This window comes from Euleptes europaea, chromosome 4 (genome assembly GCF_029931775.1).
Source record: "Euleptes europaea isolate rEulEur1 chromosome 4, rEulEur1.hap1, whole genome shotgun sequence".
Taxonomy (NCBI): Eukaryota; Metazoa; Chordata; class Lepidosauria; order Squamata; family Sphaerodactylidae; genus Euleptes; species Euleptes europaea.
Genome location: NC_079315.1, coordinates 107,446,534 through 107,470,102, shown reverse-complemented (window position 1 = coordinate 107,470,102; position 23,569 = coordinate 107,446,534). Strand labels below are relative to the sequence as shown.

The 23,569-nt window shown below is 44.7% G+C and overlaps 1 protein-coding gene and 1 non-coding gene across 2 annotated transcripts in view; one reads left to right on the top strand and one right to left on the bottom strand.

Moving 5' to 3' along the window:
* CCBE1 (collagen and calcium binding EGF domains 1) overlaps nt 1-23,569 on the bottom strand; it is a 146,189-nt gene that overhangs the window by 75,068 nt on the left and 47,552 nt on the right. The window lies entirely within an intron of this gene.
* TRNAY-GUA (transfer RNA tyrosine (anticodon GUA)) lies at nt 19,071-19,142 on the top strand. Its single transcript has one exon. It is a non-coding gene; the product is annotated as a tRNA-Tyr (tRNA).

The window sequence follows — 23,569 nt, the reverse complement described above, 5'->3', positions numbered from 1 at the left end:
AAATTAAATTAAATTAAATTAACACACTGGTGTGGTGTAGTGGTTAAGAGTTGTTTTCTGTTGCCCCAGAAGGTTGGACCAGAACCAACGGGTTGAAATTAAATCAAAAATATATTCGGCTAAACATTGGGGAAGGCACTGGCAAACCACCCCGTAAACATAGTCTGCCTAGTAAACGTCAGGATGTGACGTCACCCCATGGGTCAGGAATGACCCGGTGCTTGCACAGGGGACCTTTACCTTTACCTAAACATAGGAAGAACTTTCTGACAGAGTGGTTCCTCAGTGGAACAGGCTTCCTCATAAGGTGGCGGGCTTCTTCGGAGGTTTTTAAACAGAGGCTGGATGGCCATCTGTCAGCAATGCAGGAGATTAGGAGGTAGAACCTGGGGAGGGCAGAATTTGGGGAGGGGAGGCAGTTTAGCAGGGATGTGTCACAGGGGTCACCCTCTGACACTGTCATTTCCTCCAGGGGAACTGATCTCTGTATCCTGGAGATCGGTCGTGATTTGGGGAAAGCTCCAGCCACCACCTGGAGGTTGACAACCCTAACACTCTTGTTTGGGGGCTTCATCCTGGGGTCAGGATTCAGGAAGCAATTTTCTGCCAACCAGATTTGCCAGGGATCCTGGAGGTTTTTTCCCTCATCTTCTGGGCATGGAGTCAGGTCCCTGGGGATGTGTGTGTGGACGGGGAGTGAACTTCCTGCTTTGTGCAGAAGGTTGGACTAAATAACCCTGGTGGTCCCTTCCAATTCTATGATTCTATGATCTGAGAAGAGTGAAGGTCTTAAAAGAAAAAAGATGTGAATTTAATACTAATTAACATCCAGCAATTCCAGTTGCCTAATGGAAGACAGCACTTCTATATTTGCTTTCTGTTGTTAGTGATAATCACATGTTTTTGCATGCAAAAGGTCTCAGCTGGAGGACAGGGGCCAGGGTCCAATGGCAGAGTATCTGCTTGCCATGCAGAAGGTCCCAGGGTCAATCCCCGGCATCTCCAATTAAGGATCAGGTGTTAGGTGATCTGAAAGATCTCTGCCTGAGATTCTAGAGGGCTGCTGCCAGTCTGAGTAGACAATACTGACCTTGATGGCCCAATTGTCTGATTCATGTGTATTCTCTTAGAGGAGGGACTATGGCTCAGTTTGTAGAGCATCTGCTTGGCATGCAGAATGTCCCGGTTCAATCCCCGGCATCTCCTGTTAAAGGGACTAGGCAAGTAGGTGATGTGAATGACCTCGGCCTGAGACCCTGGAGAGCCGCTGCTGGTCTGAGTAGACAATACAGACTTTGATGGACCAAAGTTCTGATTCAGTATAAGGCAGCTTCATGTAGAATCATAGAATCACATAGTGTGAAGGGACCACCAGGGTCATCTAGTCCAGCCCACTGCACAATGCAGGAAATTCCGAACCACCTCCCCGCCCCCCACAACCCCAGTGTCCTCCCTCTCATGATCTGCCTAAGGTCATAGAATCAGCATTGCTGACAGATGGCCATCTAACCTCTGCTTAAAAACCTCCAGGGAAGGAGAGCTCACCACCTCCCGAAGGAAGCCTGTTCCACCGAGGAACCGCTCTGTTAGAAAATTCTTCCTGATGTCTAGACGGAAACTCTTTTGAAACTCTTTTGATTTAATTTCAACCCATTGGTTCTGGTCCGACCTTCTGGGGCAACAGAAAAAAACTCGGCACCATCCTTTATATGACAGCCCTTCAAGTACTTGAAGATGGATATCATATCCCCACTCAGTCGTCTCCTATTCAGGCTAAACATACCCAGCTCCTTCAACCTTTCCTCATAGGACTTGGTCTCCAGACCCCTCACCATCTTGATTGCCCTCCTCTGGACCCATTCCAGCTTGTCAACATTTTTCTTAAATTAAATGTGTATTATGCATACAGGTTTAAGCAGTGGCATCTTCTTAAACATCTAGCATATGGTTAAGGTTTAGTATATGCACAGTCTACAAAACATGGTTCCCACACAAGTTTCATTGAAATAAATGAGGGAAGAATCAGAGAAGTCATTTTTATCTTGCATTCTTCATCTCTGGAACCATTTAATGTCATTTCCCTCGCACGCGCACGCGGAATTGATGAGCCGCAGTTTACTGCAGCCAATTGAATTAAGAAAAACCTTTTGTTTAATCTCAAGTTTCCACAGAGCATTAACCTAAAGTTTCTTCTGTTTCTATACAAAATAATTACCATGCAGAGTTTATTCCAATTAATCTCAGCAGATCTTTCTGGAGGAACCAAGCAATGTCCTTTCACTCCTACAAAAAACAACCACTTTCCATGTTTGCTTCCAAGAAGCAGGCAAGAAAGCAATGCAGCCAATAGAAATGTTATTGTTTATTATTTTGATAACAAATGCTCCCATTCCCCCCCCCCCCCCGTTTCTGGCACAATTTGCTATGTGTCCATTCTAATTTTGCAAAGGCTCACTAAAGTTAATCACCAATCTCTGGGTGCAAAAAGATTTTAATTTGTCAATTTATTAAAATATATCAGGTTTACATTGACACTGTTAGACTTTTTTTCTGATGCTACTAGTACAACTAGTGTTATAAGATCGATGGAATACTATCAAACCAATTAACCCTTCAACTTAGATCCTTTTTTATATTAATAAATCAGAGCAAATATCCAATTTCACACTATGGCTCAAAATGGCCACTTAGTGAAGTGACTCCAGGATCAGAGGAGCATGCCTATTATATGAGGTGCTGTGGAACACAGGCAGGATGGTGCTGCTGCAGTTGTCTTGTTTGTGGGCTTCCTCGAGGCACCTGGTTGGCCACTGTGTGAACACACTATTGGACTTGATGGACATTGGTCTGATTCATCATGACCTTTCTTATGCTCTTATGTCTCATTATGAGGTGGGAGCTCCAATACACACTGTTATGTGTTTCCCATTCAGTTCTAAGGATGGGATACCTCCAAGCATACAAAGTGATGAAGGCACAGGAGATGTCTCTTCCACTGGGGAAGCCCTCTTCCACTGGGGAAGTCACTGGGGAAGCCCTCTGGGTGGAGCGGAGATCACTTTGACAAACTCTGTGGCCTGGTTCAGACATCATGTGAAACCAGGTTTTAATTTAACTAACCCAGTTAATAGATTGCCTGAATTCAGGCAACTACACTATGGTTATCTAGGGTCTGTGAAGCCAGGATATGAAGTTGGTTTATTTACCAGAATTACTCTTAACAATGATTTCATGTTACGTATAAAGGTGACACCCTGGCTTGAGACTGGCTTGTTTCTAGCCAGTGTTCCATACCTGCTTGGGAGGAGGAGGAGGAGAGTTGGTTTTGATATGCCGACTTTCTCTACCTTTTAAGATGAATCAAAAAGAAGAAGAAGAAGAAGAAGAAGAAGAAGAAGAAGAAGAAGAAGAAGAAGAAGAAGAAGAAGAAGAAGAGGAGGAGGAGGAGGAGGAGGAGGAGGAGGAGGAGGAGGAGGAGGAGGAGGAGGAGGAGGAGGAGGAGGAGGAGGAGTTGATTTTTATATGCACTTTCTCTACCACTTAAGGGAGAATCAAACTGGCTTACAATCACCTTTCCTTCCTCTCTCCACAACAGACACCTTGTGAGGTAGGTGAGGCTGAGAGAGTTCAGAGAGAACTGTGACTAGCCCAAGGCCACCCAGCTGGCTTCATGTGTAGGAGTGGGAAAACCAACCCAGCTCACCAGATTAGAGTCTGCTGCTCACATGGAGGAGTGGGAAATCAAACCCGGATCTACAGATTAGAGTCCACTGCTCTTCACCACTATACCCTGCTGGCTCAAAGAGACAGAGTGACTCGAAATTGAAACTACTTTGGATTTACTGCCTCTCTCAAGCAGTTCTCCATGCCATGGTCCCTTCCTATTCTTAAAGGTGCAGGAATGCTGGCATGCTCCATCCTTACATACTGCGATCAAAAGAAGGTTTAAATTTTTCACCATCCAAAGCAGGAGGGGCAGATCTGGGTGGTGGGTCAGCCTCTCCCCCACCCCTAGCTGTCTCGCTGATGTTGGGGTACAAGGCTGGCTCTCTGAGCCTACTGTGGAGTAGACCTGGGAGATGCAATCTTCCTTATTCAGCACCTGTGCCATTGCTGGCTGTCTGATATCCAAATTGGGCTGCAGCAGTGCAGACTGAAGAAGGTTCAATCCCTTGCATCTTTGGTTTAAAAAACTCAGGTAGCAGATGATAGGAAAGACCTCTGTTTGAGACCCCGGACAGCCCCTGCCGGTCAGAGTAGACAAAGCTCACCTTGATAGACCCAGGATAAGGCAGCTTCATGTGTTCCTCTGTGTGATTCTGTAGCTTGGCTTGAACCTGGTGGGAATGTCAGGAGAAGGGGGTCTTTGAGGTGATGTAATGTCCCAGGCTGCCCCTGCCCATCACCTGTGCTACTGCTGGTAGAATCCCATGCTACGAGCCGCTGAGTAGCATGGCACAGGTGTGGGAGAAGCATGACTTGTCTCTGATGCCTGTACCACTGCCTGCAGTGTGCTGCCACTTAAGGTTGCCAGGTACCTCTTCGCCATCGGCAGGAGGTTTTTGGGGTGGAGCCTGAGGAGGGCGGAGTTTGTGGAGGGGAGGGACTTCGATGCCATAGAGTCTGATTGCCAAAGCAGCCATTTTCTCCAGAAGAACTGATCTCTATTGGCTGGAGATCAGTTGTAATAGCACGAGGCGATCTCCAGCTAGTACCTGGAGGTTGGCAACCCTACTGCCACTAGCAGACTAGTTGTTGTGATCCAGCAATAGAGAGTTACGACATGGGAGGGGAAGAGTTGATCTGTTTGACCTTTGGAAACTGGGTGTATGTGGTTCAGTTTAATTGGGATGTCTTCTGATCTGGGGTGAGGGGAAAGGTTAATGTCAGGAAGGAAAGGCATGGATTTATGGCTTGTTAACAGCAGACAACAGAAACTAAGCTGTTGAAGGAGCAAAGCTTGCCCTCAGTTGGGTGCTGCAATGCAGTCTGGGACATCAGAGTAGAAATGAGGATCTGCCATGGAAACATAGGATTGAGAATCTTGGTTTCGCATATTGTTTGTGTGCAAAGTGCCGTCAAATTGCAGCCAATTTATGGTGACCCAGTAGGGTTTTCAAGGCAAGAGACTAATAGAGGTGGTTTGCCATTGCCTTCCTCTTATAACTGGGTCTCCCATCCAAGTTACAGCCAGGACTAACCCTGCTTAGCTTCTGAGATATAAAGAGATCTAGCTAGCCTGGCCCAGCCAGCTCAGGGCATATTACCTATAGCTAAAATAGACCAGGGATTCATGCTGAACAGAGGCTATGAAGAGCCCGGGAATTTTTAGATACAGCTCTGTTAGAAGACCAAGTCACCACAGTTGCACCACAGTATGCTTGTTTTTAACTTCATTTGGTTCAGAAATGGTTTCTCTTCTTAATCTGGCCATGCTGATCTATGCCTTGGTAACTTCAAGGCTAGACTACTGCAGTGTAGTCGGGCTGCCCATTCCTGACCTTTCGCCAGCTGGGGAGGCCGGAGCACGGTTGGTCCTGGCTAGTACTTGGATGGGAGACCACCAAGGAATACCAGGGTCGCTATGCAGAGGAAGGCAATGGCAAAGCACCTCTGTTAGTCTCTTGCCTTGAAAATCCTACTGGGTTGCCATAAGTCAGCTGCAACTTGATAGCACTTTACATATACACATGCCTGTTTTGACACACTGGCCATTTACGCATGGTAGGTTTAGCCTTGGGTTTGCTGCTCTCTAGATGCACATTTTTCCTATCCGAATTCTCAGAACTCAGCATGGGGGCTTATTTTTGAGTTTTGAGAATTCAGATGGGGAAAATGTGCATCTAGAGAGCGGCAAGTGCAAGGCAACCCCCCCCCCCATGCATAAATGGCCACACTGTTTTGTAAATTGCTGTTAGCCTCTATGAATGTAAGAGAAGGTGGCATTTAAATGTTTTAATAAATAAAATAGAGAAAAACCACTCAAACCGTGAACTTTCTATCTGCACCACAAATTCAAGAAATCACTGGATTAGGATTCTAGGATGTTACCCTTCTGGTCTCTGAATCTTTAGGATGATTTATCTGAAGACCACAAAGCAGAAATATGGATACATAATTCACAGGCTACTGTCCAGATTGCCAGTAGTGAATAAAACAGACACTGTAAACAGACTGCAAGGATTGCCTTTCAAATATAATAAATTTTAAAAGGCCCTTGGCTTTCATTTACTATATAAATATATATTTGGCTTTCTGCTTCATGAAAGTGCAAAATTTATCTTCTCTAAATATAAACACATGCAAATATGAAATATTGAAGATTATAAAAAGCAGAGTCCACCGTGTCCGCTACAGAAACCAACATAATGATTTTTAAAGTATCTCTTTATGGTCCTATTTGAAGAATTCCTTATGCAGGCTATCCAGAGACTTTGCCTGACAGGATAGTTACTAGCACACACTGCTAAACAAAAACCTATTTCCAAAAAGAAATTCAGAAAATGTCACTTCCAAGGCAGTTGTGCCTCAAGGATAAAGTTAATGTTCAGCCGGTACCAAATCATTACTGAAACCGAAGATACTGTTCCAAATATAGCTGTCGTACAAAACTATAATTTTCAGTGGAATTACTTGGGAGGTTGTCTACTAGCTGATATTCCATACCAGATTTTTCAGGGAAAGTATTGGTTAACAGCAAACTCAAAAAGAAGAGGAAACGTGAAAGGTAATAGGAAGACAAGAAGAGTTTCAAATCCACTGCGTTTAGAACAATATCCTCCTGCGAAAACAGCTAAAAGAACAGTTACTTAACAAACATTACTGCTGTCACTAAAAAACGTCCTATTCCAGACTGTTTCAGCTGTTAATTGAAATGTGCTGTATAAAAAGCAATTTTCCCAAACCAGAGAACATGGTTTACAGAAAGACGGTATTTGTACACATTATGTAAAAAAAGAGGGATTAGGCAGGTGAAGAGCTTAGGGGGAGTCTTCTTTCTAACCACACCTTTTGCTATTATGTGCTGATCACGGTCAACCTCATACCCTCTTTATATGTCAGTTCCCATTTTGTCTCTATGTTAATTACATCCCCTATTGCAAACCAAGGCTAATGGGCTCTTGTCCTTTGCTATCTTTGGTGGTGAACTACGACAGGCAGGTATTGGTCCAGGGCATCCTCCTATGAACTGACAGTGAACTCCAGAGCTGTTATGAGCACAGATAATTTGTCAACATATACTCAGGTGGCCTGGAGAACCAGCTGTGTCAAGAACCGCACCAGGCATCGCGGGAGCCCCTTTCTCTTGGCATCGTGGGTGCCCCTTGAATGGTTTCACTCTAATCAGCTTTCTGTTCTGCCTGTAACACTGAGCCAGCCCTGGAGTCTCTTTACTTTCTTCAGCGTGGTGTAGTGGTTAAGAGCGGTGGTTTGGAGCGGTGGACTTTAATCTGGCGATGAACCGGGTTTGATTCGCCACTCCTCCACATGAGCTGCGGAGGTTAATCTGGTGAACCTGGTTGGTTTCCCCACTCCTGGTTGGTTTCCCCACTCCTACACTTGAAGCCAGCTGGATGACCTTGGGCTAGTCACAGCTCTTTTAGAGCTCTCTCAGCCCCACCTACCTCACAGGGTGTCTGTTTTGGGGAGGGGAAGGGAAGGCGATTGTAAGCTGGTTTGATTCTCCCTTAAGTGGCAGAGAAAGTCAGCATATACAAACCAACTCTTCTTTTTCTTTCTACAGAAGAGCCGTTGTATGAAGGCAATAGAGGTTCAAATGGATACCCTGCTGAGATGTAGCAAAACTTTCCATCCCTTCAGAGCCAGTGTAGTTGTTTGAGTGTCGAACTAGTGTCTGGGAGACCTGGGTTTGAATCTCCACTCTTTCATGGAAGCTTGCTTGGTGACCTTGAGCCAGTCACACACTTGCAGCCTAACCTACCTCACAGGGTTGTTGGGAGGATGAAATGGAGGCGAGGAAACGGATGTAAGCCACTTTGGGTCCCCATTGGAGAGAGAAACAGGGTATAAATGAAGTAAACAAATAAATCCCTCACAATCCAGACACCACTGATCCCAATGCCAGAAGTGGAGGCAAAGGTGATTTCTAGAGACTGGGAAGTGAAAAATTAAGTTGAAACCTGATAAATGAGCTCAGCAATATGGCGCAAGGCAAGCAAAAAAAAAAGATGGAACAGAAAGCTGGAGAAGAGAAGACACGTTGCCTGTGTATTGCTGAGCTTGGGATTATGAGCTGAGATTAAAGGTAAAGGTAATCCCCTGTGGAAGCACTGGGTCATTACTGACCCATGGATGATGTCACATCCCGACGTTTACTAGGCAGACTTTGTTTATGGGGTGGTTTGCCATTGCCTTCCCCAGTCATCTATACTTTACAACCAGCAAGCTGGGTATTTGTTTTACCAACCTTGGAAGGATAGAAGGCTGAGTCAACCTTGAGTTGGCTACCTGAAACCGACTTCCGTCGGGATCAACTCAGGTTGTGAGCAAACCTTTTGACTGCAGTACTGCAGCTTACCGCTCTGCGCCACAGGACTCTATAGTTGAGCTGAGATTACCATTTAGAAACTAAGGTATTATTAAATGAATAGGTGATGTTTTATTTGTTCCTATGTACGTTTGTTTTTATGGTTTTCATATAGTTAAAAACCCTTACTGGTCTATGTTGTGGAGAAAGGCGGTCTTTTAAATCAGCAAACAGACGGATGGACAGACAGGCTGTATACTAGCAAATCAATGACATTTCTGTAAATCATCTACAGCTAGGGTTGCAAGCTCCAGGTTGGGAAATACCTGGAGATTTTGGGGGTGGAGCCTGAGGAGGGTAGAGTTTGGGGAGAGGAGGGACATCAATGCCATAGAGTTCACCTTCCAAAGTAGCCATTTTCGCCAGGTGAGCTGATCTTTGTCACCTGGAGATCAGTTGTAATAGCAGATCTCCAACCACTACCTGGGGATTGGTAACCCTGTCTACAGTACCAGATCCAATGAACAAACCTACACTCTTCGACAACAGTAATATTACTATACCTGTCAAATCCATGGCTTACTGGAATTACATGCGAGCTGCAGTGAAAGGGGAGACCTGATTATAAATGGGTCATAATTTCCTGTTTCTGCAGACTGACTTTCTCATTTCTAAGCTAATTTCAGTTCTCCCCCCCTCCCCTTGTTGCAATTAATCACAGAGGAACTGCACATTCTTTCCAGTTTGGGACAATTACCTTCCTGAGAGTTGTTTGGACAATGGTTTCAAATGAGCACTTTCTCATCAGGCCAAAGAACGTAAGCAGGCCCTATTCCCAAAGCCATGTGCCTGGGACGATATCATATCACACCAATTCACTTTTCCAGAAATATTATGTGAGAAATGTCAAAATACGTAACTCCCCAGATCATTTTAATCTTGCTCAGTTTCGTCCGGTTAAGGACACATTTATTGCTGGTGCAAAATATTTTTACCATAAATGAAGCAGTTGGTAACATGAGTCTTAAATGTACTTTGTACAGTTAAAGAAAAGGAAAGGGGAAAGCAAATCAGAATTGACTAAGGATATTGTAAAAATATGTTACAAATGAACTCTTCTACTTAGAGCAGCCACCGGAGTTAGAAAACGCTTAAGACTGTAAACAGAACAGTACCCTCACTGTAGCTTGCTATGAAGAAAGAACTGAAACAATGCCTCACCATTAGGGTTACCAATTTTCAGCTGGGGCCAAGAATTACATACAGTAGAGCCAGCGTGGTGTAGTGGTTAAGAACGGTGGTTTGGAGCAGTGGAGTCTGATCTGGAGAACAGGGTTTGTTTCCCCACTCCTCCACATGAGCGGCGGACCAGAACCAACGGGTTGAAATTAAATCAAAAGAGTTTCCATCTAGACATTAGGAAGAATTTTCTAACAGTTAGAGCGGTTCCCCAGTGGAACAGGCTTCCTCGGGAGGTGGTAAGCTCTCCTTCCCTGGAGGTTTTTAAGAAGAGGTTAGATGGCCATCTGTCAGCAATGCTCATTCTGTGACCTTAGGCAGATGATGAGAGGGAGGGCATCTTGGCCATCTTCTGGTCACTAGGGGTGTGGAGGGGGGAGGTAGTTGTGAATTTCCAGCATTGTGCAGGGGGTTGGACGTGATGGCCCTGGTGGTCCCTTCCAACTCTGTGATTTTATGATTCTAACAGACACCCTGTGAGGTAGGTGGGGCTGAGAGAGTTCTAAGAGAGCTGTAACTGGCCCAAGGTCACCCAGCTGGCTTCATGTGGAGGAGTGGAGAAACCAACCCAGTTCACCAGATTAGCGTCTGCCGCTCGTGTGGACGAGTGGAGAATCAAACCCAGTTCTCCAGATTAGAGTCCACCACTCCAAACCACCATTCTTAACCACCACACCACACTGGCTCTACACACACACATCGCCGTCTTGCACAACAGAGAAGGTGACACATGAAAGTAGAAAAGTATATAAAACAGCTTTAGAATACCATTTTTAAAACAGTTGCACCAAGCACTAATGGAATGGAAAATGATCAACTAATCTACCAGCTTTTCCACAAGCAATCTATTTCTCTGGGCACCCTCCAACAGAAAATCATAGTATACCATAAAGAAGCATCAGGTAACAGGGGCTAGAAGTGGCTCCTTTGTGTCTCTCTTGTTGCTTTTATTAAATCCAGGATAGTGTATCTTTTATTGCCTCCCTCCAGAGAGATTCATAAGTAATCACTCAGCCTTTCAGCAAGAGCTGTGGTTTACTCTTCACCTTGACTGAGGCATCCCACAAAAACCCAACCCCTCCTCACCCCAACATCTTTTACCTCCCCCTCCTTGTGTTTCTTTTTTTTGTCTGAATGAATGAATGTTCATTCAAGCTTCAAAGAACATCACAGTATTTGGGAGTGGGGAGGGAGAGGATGTGTCTGTTCAACCTTGCCAGCTGGCTGCTGGGAAATCCTTACAAAAGCTGGTATCCCCTTGGAGGGGGATTATATGCTGACTTTGCTGGCAATTATTTCTGAAGTCTCACTACAATTCCCTAAAGTCACTGGCCTGCCATTGGCACATAAAGCAGTAATTTGTAAAAGCTCACATGTAAACATTTTTAGAATGTGTTATCCTCAATTTTTTATGTGAATACAGGGCCCGGAGTCAACCAAAACAGCAGCGGCTTAAGCCAGGTGAGGATAGTCCACATCTAAACTACCTTGTGCCAATTTCCCTGACCTTGAAGCCACCCGGCATTCAAAGCCAAAGTCCATGCAAAGTCAGTTGCCCATACAAAGCTGGCTGTGGGGAACTGACTGGCAAGCTCCAGGCTTAATTTTCTGGCTGAGCAGAGCGAACAAAACATAAATGTTTACCCTTGACAGAGCTTTTCATTGACCTTGTTCCTCCCCAGTGCGGTGTAGAGAGAGCCAGCATGGTGTAGTGGTTGAGAGGGTGGTTAAGATGAATCCAAAACTTTTTTTATTGAGCATTGTACCACCAGATTTACCAGCAAAATATAAAGACTTGCTTAAATATGCCACAACAGCAGCGAGAGTTGTCCTTGCAAGGAGATGGAAACGAACAACTTTACCAGAAGTTGACGAATGGAAAGAAAAGATGTTAGAATATGCAAAAATGGCTAAAATGACTTACTTGATGAATTCAAACGACACACAAAATGTCGAGCAATTTAATGAGAAATGGTTACCATGGTACATTCATATGTCCTTAACTACCTAGATTTAGCTCAATTCCTTTTTTTTTAATGTGAGTAGATGTTTTCTTCATGTATAAATGCACTTGGTTTACCTTAATAATGATCACCTTTAAGAGAAATTGAAACTATGGTATATCTATAACACTACCATAATAATGATTAACCTTTGGAGAAATTGAAACCATGGTATATCTATAATGCTATTTTATTTTTATTATTTCCCCCCCCCCATGCTAGTGGCTGTCTAATATGTTCAAGAATATATTTGATTACTTCTTAATTAAGTAACAGGATAGAAATCAATGTACTGAATCAGTTGTAGCAAGCATAATTTTTATTTTATGCATGTATATTATGATTGAGATAATACTGTCTATTGCAAACGGATGCAAAACTTCCCTCCCTCCCTTTTTCCCCTTCTGTACCCCATAAAAACATAATAAAAACTTATCAAAAAAAAGAGAGAGAGGGTGGATAAGAGCGGTGGAATCTAATCTGGTAAACTGGGTTGGTTTCCCCACTCCTCCACATGAAGCCAGCTGGGTGACCTTGGACTAGTCACAGTTCGGTCCTAACTCTCTCTTTACACCACGCTGGGGACGAACAAGGTCAATGAAAAGCTCTGTCAAGGGTAAAACATTTATGTTTTGTTTGCTCTGCTCAGCCAGAAAATTGAGCCTGGAGCTTGCCAGTCAGTTCCTAACAGCCAGCTTTGTATGGGCAAACTGACTTTGCATGGACTTTGGCTTTGAATGCCGGGTTGCTTCAAGGTCAGAGAAATTGGTGCAAGGTCATTGTAAGCCAGTTTGATTCTTCCTTAAATAGTAGAGAAAGTTGGCATATAAAAACCAACTCCTCCTCCTCCTCTTCTTCTTCTTCTTCCTGAGCATACTCCTTTTCAATGGAAGCCCCTTTCTCTCTCTACCCACAATGAACATAAGAAGAGCCCTGCTGGATAAAACCTGTGATCCATCTAGTCCAGCATCCTGTCTCAAACAGTGGCCAACTGGTTGCCCTGGAAGGCCAACAAACTATGGGAGGGAGGGGAATTCCATGCTTTCTCCAGGGTGAAGAATAGCCAAAGACATAATAGCAAGCCAAGCAAGCCCTGGCCAAAAGCTTCTCAAAGCAGGCAGAACCAACAAACCCAGTGAACCAATGTGGAACCAGGTGATTCCCACAGAACCACTGGTCAATGCAGCAAGCCTAACATGGCAAATGTAAAATCCAACCCAATGTCAAACCAGAGAATTGTCCAAGCCAAACCAAAGGAGACTGCTGTGCAAGCCCAACAAATGTAAAATTTGAGAATGTCATCCAATATGCAACCCGAGAATCCATGCAAAAAGCAAACCCTACAAGAGCAACTCACACTAAGTAGCAAGACCAAGAGAACCAATTTACAAGGACAAAATCAAAGCGAAACCAACCTGGCAAGCCAATACCAAGCACCTGAAAGACACAGACACACTGGAAAAATAAAGAAAAACAGCCAAGGGAGCCTTAAAACGCTGGCTCCCAATATTTCTAGTTAATCCTGAATGTTTCTAGGATTTTTCTGGACTCATTTCCCAGTATCCTGGAAAATTCCATCCAGAGACCTGACTCTATCTGGAAAATACCTATAAGGCATTTTTTTCTGATATATATTCCGACTGGATATACACAAATGCACATCCCTAGTCCCAACTGCTGCTATCAGTTAATTCAGGTCATCCTCCCTGTTCCCTTCTCTGTGCATAGTCTTAGACAGAGTCACACAGTCTCCAAAATATACCTGGCTTGTATGTAGCAGCTCTAACACTGAAGTTATATATTCATAGAATCACAGAATAGAATCATAGAGTTGGAAGGAACCACCAGGGTCATCTAGTCCAACCCCCTGCGTAATGCAGGAATTTCACAACTACCTCCCCCACACACCCCCAGTGACCCCTCCATGCCCAGAAGATGTCCAGATTGCCCTCCCTCTCATGAACTGCCTATGGTCATAGAACCAGCATTCTTATCAGCAATGAGAAACTCATTCAAAGAATGGCTTAGTCTAACATCAGCCAGCCAAGCTTTTTCACATGAGCTCTGCAAAAACCATAACAGCCGTAACCAAAAATAGTAACAAGAGATACATAAATCTTCCCTGGGAAGAAGAAAATGGGAAGTTTTATCACCTGGTATATAAGCAGTCCATTTCCTAAAGTACACAGTAGCCTGTCCATGGCAGCGGCTCTCATCGTGTGAAGGTGTCCAAGCCAGCAGCATCTGCTGATCTCATTTAGAGGGAAAGGGAATTCTGCCTATTCCCCAAAGCCCATTTAGGAAGCATATCAGGAAACAAGGCTCACCGACTCAGCCCCCCTCCTTCTGACACCTACATGCCATTCATAATTCAGATCATCTTGTCTAGAGGGTAATTGCCTTGCAGTTCGGCCAGAGACGTGAGAAACTCTGTTGCATTCATTCAGGGTTATCCTACACGTACTTCTTTGGTCTGGAAAGGGGTGGGGGGAAACAATCCCCTGAAACAGGTTTTAGCAACAGCAACCAAAGCACAAATGTGCATAAAGTGAGACCAGATGATTAGGGGAAATTCGCACTGGTGACAAGGGAGGTGGAAACAGACATGAACACAGGAAAATTAAGCTGGGGGGATTTGATTGCCTTAGATTTGTCTAACATCTCCATCTTAAAGCATCACTACTTAGAAATAAATCCCATTAATTTTATTCTGTTTTTTAATTACCCCAAACAGAAAATAAATAAAAACACAACAAACTACAACAACAATGGTAGCAGCTCTACAGATAAGCATCCATAAAAGGTTTCCAAATATCTAAAAATATGGCCATGCCCATTTGTTGTCTAAAGGGTAAAGGTAAAGGTCCCCTGTGCAAGCACCGGGTCATTCCTGACCCATGGGGTGACGTCACATCCCGACGTTTTCTAGGCAGACTTTGTTTACGGGGTGGTTTGCCAGTGCCTTCCCCAGTGCCTTTACCCCCAGCAAGCTGGGATTTGTTGTCTACTTGCCATGCATTCCAATGTCAATAAAGTTGTAAAATCCACAATCCACCATAATATGTGGACCCAGAAGCAAGTGGAGGGGAGCAGAGCCAGAGCCATTGAGAGGGCCTGGCCACAGCCCAGAGTGGTGTAGTGGTCAAGAGCGGTGGACTCTAATCTGGAGAACTGGGTTCAATTCCCCACTCCTCCACATGAAGCCTGCTGGAAGACCTTGGTCCAGTCACAGCCCTCTCAGAACTCTCTCAGTCCCGCATACCTCACAACTAGGGTTGCCAACCTCCAAGTACTAGCTGGAGATCTCCTGCTATTACAACTGACCTACAGGTGACAGAGATCAGTTCCACCGGAGAAAATGGCGGCTTTGGCAATTGGATTCTATGGCATTGAAGTCCCTCCCCTCCCCAAACCCCGCCCTCCTCAGAGTCTGCCCTCAAAACCTCCCACCAGTGGTGAAAAGGGACCTGGCAACCCTACTCACAAGGTTCCTGTTGTGGCGGGAGGAAAGGCGATTGTAAGCTGTTTTGAGACTCCTTACGGTAGAGAAAAAACCAACTCTTCTTCTCTTATAAATAAGGGAGGGACGGGATGGCCCATGCAGAAAGAGCCCCACAGGCCCACCTGGGCACCCGCGCATCTCCCAGGCCGTCTGCTGCTAGCTGGGCTGAGTGGTTCTCACCCCCACAAGGTGCATGCCGCCTGGGACCAGCCTCCTCCCCTCAGCACTCCCAGCCCAGGTCGCAAACTCGGCCTCAGTTGAGTCAGGGCCATTGCTTGCTTCTAATGAGTAGGTTTAGAAATTGGGAGGGAGAATGTCAACAGGTTGCTACTAGTGAGCCTGAACAACCTTTTATGCTTGTGTTCACAAAAGAATGTTTTTGCAAGCTTTGGGTTCTGTGGACAGAGTTCATTGGTCCAATCTGCAAAGTTCAAGTGAAATGAACAGCAATGGTGGAAGAACACTTCTTTGTAACCCCCCTTTGTAACTTTGATTTCACAGGAGTTAGTGCAGTAGAACTCAACTGCATATTTTGCCCTTTTTGCAATTTGTCTTTCACCGCACAGCATATGGGAAACAGTGGGTTTCTCCAGCAAGTTATTTGATGGAAAATGTTTTGATTGTTAGAGGTCATATGCACCCTATTTATCTAACTTGTTTTCATCTCACCTTCCTCAAAGGAGCTCAGGGTAGTATACAGGGTTCTTTCCCCCCTAATTTATCTTCTCAACAGCCCAGTGAAGGAGGCAAGACTGAGACATACCGAAGGGCTCAGGGTTATTTATTTCGCATGCTACATAACAGAATGAGTATTTGGACAGGAATCTCCAGTTCTAATCCAACCACTACAACCACACTTGCTCAGTATGAGTGCTTTTACTGAAGGACAGATTTAGGGCACAACTATTTACAGTAGCAGATAGATGTTTATTTTATTTTATTTACATTATTCATAGTCCACCTTTCTCACTGGGACTCAGGCGGATTACACAGAGTTAGTCAATACAATTAACAAGATGGGACATTCAATAAACAAGGAAATATGATTCAGATTGTAAAACCAACCAGAAGTCTAAAAAACAGAACTGAAGCAAAGCACAGGTGTTAACATGACACATTAAATGATGCAAAATTACATAACAGGATCCAGCTCGCAGCAAACTCTACCCAGTAGTATAGACCACCCTAATAATTTATCAAAGTTACTTTGTGAAGCATTTTGTACAGTACTACTCTATTGCCTAAGAGCCCCATGGGACAGAGTGTTAAGCTGCAGTACTGCAGTCAAAGCTCTGCTCACGACCTGAGTTTGATCCCGATGGAAGTTGGTTTCAGATAGCCGGCTCAAGGTTGACTCAGCCTTCCATCCTTCCAAGGTCAGAAAAACGAGTACCCATCTTGAGGGGGTAAAGTGAAGATGACTTGGGAAGATAATGGCAAACCACCCAATAAACAACGTCTGCCTAGTAAACATCGGGATGTGACGTCACCCCATGGGTCAGTAATGACCTGGTGCTTGCTCAGGGCACAACCTTTACCTTTTTTTTACCCTATTGCCTATGTAGAAAAGCTCTCTGAATAGTTCTGCATAGTTTGTGGAAAGCCAGGAGAGTGGTCTGTCCTGACCTTCTCAGGCAGGCCATTCCACAAGGTGGGTGCCACAAAGGAGAAGGCATGTGTATGGGCAGTTGTTGATTTTTCCCATTTAAAAGTTCGCACCTGCAGAAGGCCTTGCTTGGATGACCTGCCCATGCCATCGTAACATTAATGCAAGAGTGGGGACGACACTCGTGGTGGAAAAATCAGAAGAAGCATCAGCACTGAAACCCATCCTGTGCCTGCTGATTCTCCCTTGCAAATTCCCCTTCCTTTTGTGTCTTCCTTTCAACCAGACTTACAGCCATAGTCAGAACCTGGTTGGGAGAAAATGGATTAAAAAGACACAGGGGGTAATTTGTATGGGAGAACTGGTAGATATAAGAGGGGCTAAGTACTCACTTCCAGCTCAGGGATCCTGCACTGCAAATGCCCTATCACCGCAGCAGCAGCAGCAGCAGCAGCAGCAGCAGCAGCAGCAGCAGCAGCAGCAGCAGGAGGAAGAAGAAGAAGAGTTGGTTTTTATACGCCAACTTTCTCTACCACTTGAGGAAGAATGAAACCGGTTTACAATCACAATCCCTTCCTCTCCCCACGACAGGCACCTTGTGAGATAGGTGAGGCTGAGAGAGCTCTAAAAGAACTGTGACTGGCCCAAGGTCACCCAGCAGGCTTCATGTGTAGGAGTGGGGAAACAAACCCGGTTCACCAGATTAGCATCCGCCGCTCATGTGGAGGAGTGGGAAATCAAACCCGGCTCTTAACCACTGCACCAAGTTGGCTCTCTTAGGAGAAAACAGACAGCTGGGAGCACATGGTTGAAACATGTAGTTATATTTTTAATTCCCCACCCAGCTGCCTGTGGGGCCCACTTCCTATAGGGGAGCATGGATCCAGCATGGGAAAGACACTCCACGAAAGCTAATGCTCTGAGTTGGCTTGGCTCAGAGCAGTGCCCATTCAGGTCACGCTTCATTAGAGATAACGTATAAGTTCCTGGAAAAGTGCCTAATCCTAGTTGGCTTCATTCTTAAAAAGAAGACTATTATACTCAGCCAACCATGATGGATAGTTACATACAACTTCACACAGTGAAGTGTACAAGTGCTGGAACAGAAGTATGGGTAACCCCCATCCATGGCATCTGACAGTCTATATCAGATGCTTTTCCTTATGCCAAAGAAATGGGAATAATTTTTATTAGACATGTAAATTCGGGAAGGGGGGAGGGATGCACCGTGTATCTTAACACACATCATCCAGCCACGCTGTTCCAAATTTAACAAAAGGGAAACATACTCTTTCAAAGCACCCGCTCCCACAGCTACCGCAACTCACAACCCCTTTGCGCACATCTGACATTCTTTTGTTATTGTGTGTGGTGTTAATTTCACTGCCTTTGTCTGGTTGTGACATGGCCAAGATTTTGGTTGTCATAACTTTAAATCTCTCTCAACTTTATTGTGGTTACCAGTTTCAACATTAACGTAGCGTTTGGCACGGATTCTCCTCGTGGCTTTTGGAGTTTGGTTTGTTTGTTTCAAAAACTGTTTGGTTAAGACGGAATCATGTGCTAATATATGTGTGTTGTGACATGGGAGAAGGGGAAAGAATGAAAACAAGGCCACTGTGGTGGTGGTTGAGAACACAGAACCGGGAAGGGTCAGGTACAGGGATCTTCTCATCTGCAAAACAGAGAATCTTTACTGCATTGTATGCAAACTGCAGCTACTGACTCAAACATCTTCACCTTCGGAGAGCAGAGGAGGGTGGCAAATAAGGAATGCTATGGAGAGCCAGCATGGTGTAGTGGTTAAGAGCGGTGGTTTGGAGAGGTGGAGTCTGATCTGGAGGACCGGGTTTGATTCCCCACTCCTTCACATGAGCGGCGGAGGCTAATCTGGTGTACTGGATTTGTTTCCCCACTCCTACACATGAAGCCAGCCGGGTGACCTCGGGCAAGTCACAGTTCTCTCTGAACTCTCTCAGCCTCACCTACCTCACAGGGTGTCTGTTGTGGGGAGGGGAAGGGAAGGTGGCTGTAAACCGGTTTGATTCTTCCTTAAGTGGTAGAGAAAGTCATCATATAAAAACCAACACTTCTTCTTCTTCTACCACCTCTGGGCCAGACCTCATCCAAGTGTAGCTGAAATTGCAAACTGGGCTTTCCTTCTGCTTTTCGAATGCTGCCCTGCATAAATGGTTGGCCCAGTAACCATGCTGTAGGTCTCCTCTCTAGGGAGGAGCTGTGGCTCAGTGGTAGAGCATCTGCTTGTAATGCAGAAGGTCCCAGGTTCAACCTTTGGCATCTCCAGTTAAAAGGAACAGGTAGTAGGTGATGTGAAGGACCTCCACCTGAGACCCTGGAGAGTCACTGACAGTCTGAGTAGATGAAAAGTCTTAATGGATGAAAAGGTCTGATTCAGTATAAGGCAGCTTCATGTGTTCTCACTGGATGATCACCCGCTGTGCAGAGAAGGCTATTTCATATAGATAAATCCTAACATATGGCTCTGCTTTCTTGGCTTCAGCCTTGACATTTTTGGCTGTTGATTAAATTTAGTTCAGTTTTTTGTTTAAAAAAAAAACTACACATCAAATGCACAATAATACACATTTAAACAATAGCCAATAAACTAATGTTTAGCGTTCATATGGCAATCTTCGTAAGCGTTCAAATTGCTTCAGGTTCATTCTCTCCATAATTCTAACAAGTGCCCTGTAAGATGGGCTATTATTAACATTATCTGTATATTGAACTGGGATTTTGAGGCTGACCAAACGGTTTGCCAAAGGTTCCAGAGAGTTCCCACATCTGAGATTAGTCTCTCTAAACCACTTCACCAGCTCACCAATCAGTACGCATGTTTTTCGCAATCACGTTTTCCAGATGTTGCACTGTCAAAAGATACAAAACGCCATTAGCAACAGTGTTGGTTTGGTTGTTTTTAAATCTGCGCGCTCAGTCCCTGACGTTGTAACGCAAGAGCTGCTATCCTTGTTAATTCTTCCAGTGGTTTCAAAATCCTCATGTTTCATACTGCAGTGTGAGGGGACCAGTATCGGGCCTCGGGTGTTCTTCGTCCTGCTCCAAGAGGTCAACGCAAGAGGCCAAGACAAACTTCATCACTCATCTGCCAAGTAAGCCCTAGTGACCCATCAGTGAAACCATATCTCTTCCAAGCAGCATCAGAGAGCCTCAAAGAGGAACCAAGGAAGGGAAACCAAAGCATCTGGGAAGAGGATGATGATTTACAGAAGGTATTGTGCAAGTTTAGGTGACCTAAGCAAGTGCTTGAAGACACTTGCGCACAAATTCAAGAAGTTCTTCCAAGTAATGATGGGTATAACCCATTGAAAGGGCCCTGCAGGTTTGAAAGCCTTGTCTATTGTCTGACAGGTTTTAGCCTTTAGAGCCAAGCTATAGAATAAAAAAACCCACTATTTTTGGTCAATCGAAACCAGAAACACTGGAGATTTTATGAGGGCTTTGACAAAATGTGGAATGGAAGGGTTCAAGCAATGCGGAAAGCTCTTGGATTCTCTCCAGAAACCCAAAATGCAAAAGTTGCATCTCATTTATTTATTTATTTATTCATTCATTCATTTGATTTCTATGCAGCCCTTTCCTCTTTAATGGCATGGCACATAAAAAGGTATTTGTTAATTTGATTCACTTCTTAGAAATGTGTGTGTGTGTGTGTGTATTTAAAAAAATCTTTAAAAGGTACACAGCATTTGAATCTGAAGCACATACAATCCCCTTCAACTGCTGGAACACACTCAAGAAGTCTCAAACTAAAAAGGGCAAAACTTCAGAAATATGTTAAGTGGGGATTGAAAGAGAATCATTTTGGCCTTGATATGACGGCTTTTCCAGTTTACGGCATGATCTGGCTTCAGAAAGCACACATACAAACCTCACGTACTACTATCTGGAGTCTTTCCCATGTGATATTTCTTCAGTGTACCTTACTGTGAAGGCAGTACTAAGCAAGCTGGATAATTGACATACTGCTGAACCATAGTTTTCTTTATCTGTCATTACATGTCGTAGCTGAATACCTAAGCAATGGTTAAGAATTGCCTAAAATCCACAGTTTTAATCCCTGTTTTGAAGTGGGTCAGGGAGCGGCACTGCTGAACATTAAGAAATTGAGAACACAAGAGGGTTGGATCCAGACTAAATTGGCAATTTCCACCAGTTTTCCCATCCAGTTGCAGATCCCCCCTCATGGCATTTCTCAGGGACCCCTATTCCCCCAGGGGCAGCTCCTTGTGAAGAACAGTTGGCTACAGTAATAGGAGAGAATCAGAAAAGTTCAATTCTGCCATCGGAAAAAATTATCTTGGATCCAACAAAAGAACAGCCCTGCTGGATCACACCAGTGGGCCGGTATCACACAGTGGCCAACCAGTTGCTCCTTGGAGAGCCAAGAAACAGGCCTTCCCCTTGACGTTGCCTCTTACCACTGATATTCTGCCTCTGGATGTGGAGGTTCCCTTTTCTCACCATAAAGAACATTTCTACTCTTAGGTCATTTATGCAGGGGAAATTTGTGTTTGGTTTGCTGCACCACTTTCTGCTCTGAATTCTCAAACAACATATGCATGAGGGATTCTCCCCCTTCCCCAATTCCAGGAGTACCTTTCATTAATTAGGCATTTCCCCTGAGAGTAAGCCCCATAGAATAAAATGGGCTTTACTTCCAAGTATACCTGCTTAGGATTGCTTCCTAAAGTACAATAGTCTTGTATAGAAGGCATGCCAATGCCCCTATGGAGAGCCAGTGTGGTGTAGTGGTTAAGAACAGTGGTTTGGAGGGGTGGAATCTTATCTGGAGAACCGGGTTTGATTCCCCACTCCTCCACATGAGCAGCGGAAGCTAATCTGGTGAACTGGATTTGTTTTCCCCCTCCTCCACATAAAGCCAGCTGGGTGACCTTGGGCTAGTCACACTTCTCAGCCCCACCTACCTCACAGAGTGTCTGTTGTGGCGAGGGGAAGGGAAGGTGATTGTAAACCGGTTTGATTCTTCCTTAAGTGGTACAGAAAGTCGGCATACAAAAACAAACTCTTCTTCTTCTACTTCAATAAGCCACAAATCAGCAAAATTATCAAGGGAAAGAGTTTTGTTGCTCCCTCTATTCCCCCCCCCCCACACACACACAGTTTGATTCCTTCTGGAATCAATCTCTTCAGCCGTTTGCCGGCTGGTATTTTGACAGCTGTCACCATGGCCAATAAACCAAAGAGTGATTCTTGGGCTCTCACTGAAGGAGGTCTATGATGGCAAAATCTAGTCTCCAGCCACAGAGTGTTAGTGATCACATGTGGAACAACCACAGACATTAAGAATAAAATATTTACCTACTTTAAAGATTTGCTCTGTACCTCCCTACCAGCATGAATGGTGAAGTGCTGGTTTTCTGTACGGCTTTTTCCTGATTTAATGGGTTTTTTAAAGATTTAAAATTTTACATTTTAAATATTAGCCACCTGGAAAGGGTTGTCAGGTCCCTCTTCACCACCAGTGGGAGGTTTTGGGGGCGGGGCCTGAGGAGGGAGGGGTTTGGGGAAGGGAGGGATTTCAATGCCATAGAGTCCAATTGCCAAAGCGGCCATTTTCTCAAGACGAACTGATCTCTATTGGCTACGTGATTGGTCAGTCGACAGTATTAATAAATCTGAATTTGAATTTGATCTCTATTGGCTGGAGATCCGTTGTAATAGCGGGAGATATCCAGCTAGTACCTGAAGGTTAGAAAATCAGCACAGGAGAAACTTGTTCAAAAATGCAAAAATCTTATTAATGCTACACATATATGCTACACATATATACACATTATATATATTATATATATATAATGCTACACAACAGTCTATTCATCACAAACAACAGTACTAACTCACTCCTGCTACTAATATATACAGTGTATACAATACATGTACAATGCAATCTCTATTTAACAATGTAGTCTTCTTGGTAATTGATTAACACAGTTCTCAGAACGATCCAATGATTGGTATCATCCAAAATAATCCCATCTGTTAGATAAAGGGGGGGACAGCCATTTCACAAGGCCTATAAATGTACTAAAATATAGATATATTTTTGGGGCATACAGGGGTAGATTGGCCATTAAAGCCACCAGTAAGAGTCCCAGTGGGACAATGGTCTAGTGGGGCACCCCTTGTAGGAGCCACCCCAGCCATGAGCAAGGTGAAATACATGCAGAGTTACCCTCTGGAAGGCACATGGTAATTACCACTACCAGGAGCTGGCAAGCTCCCGCCTGTGCGATGAAGGCATGAGCTGACACCGCTGTGATGTGGTGGTCCTCAACCAATGAGACACTGGAGTTGCCAGCTCCAGCCTTAGAAAACCCTGGAGATTTGGGGTGGAGCCTGGGGGAGAGCAGAGTTTGTGGAAGGACCTCAGCTGGGTCCAATGCCATAGAGTCCACCCCTCCAAAGCAGCCATTTCCTCCAGGAGAACTGGGTCTCTGCAGTCTGGAGATAAGTTGTAATTCTGGGCAGTCTCCAGGCCCCACCTGTAGATTGGCAACCCTAAGCCAGAGGTTGTGGCGCTGTGTGAGGCTACCACTGCAAGGCCCCAAATGAGCTGGGTGAGAGTTGCCCCTGCAAACCAGCAACCCCTTACAAGGTGGGTAGGACCTGCTGCTACAAGCCAACAGTGCCTAATCACGCGATGTGATCCTGCTCTTCCTTCTTCCCTC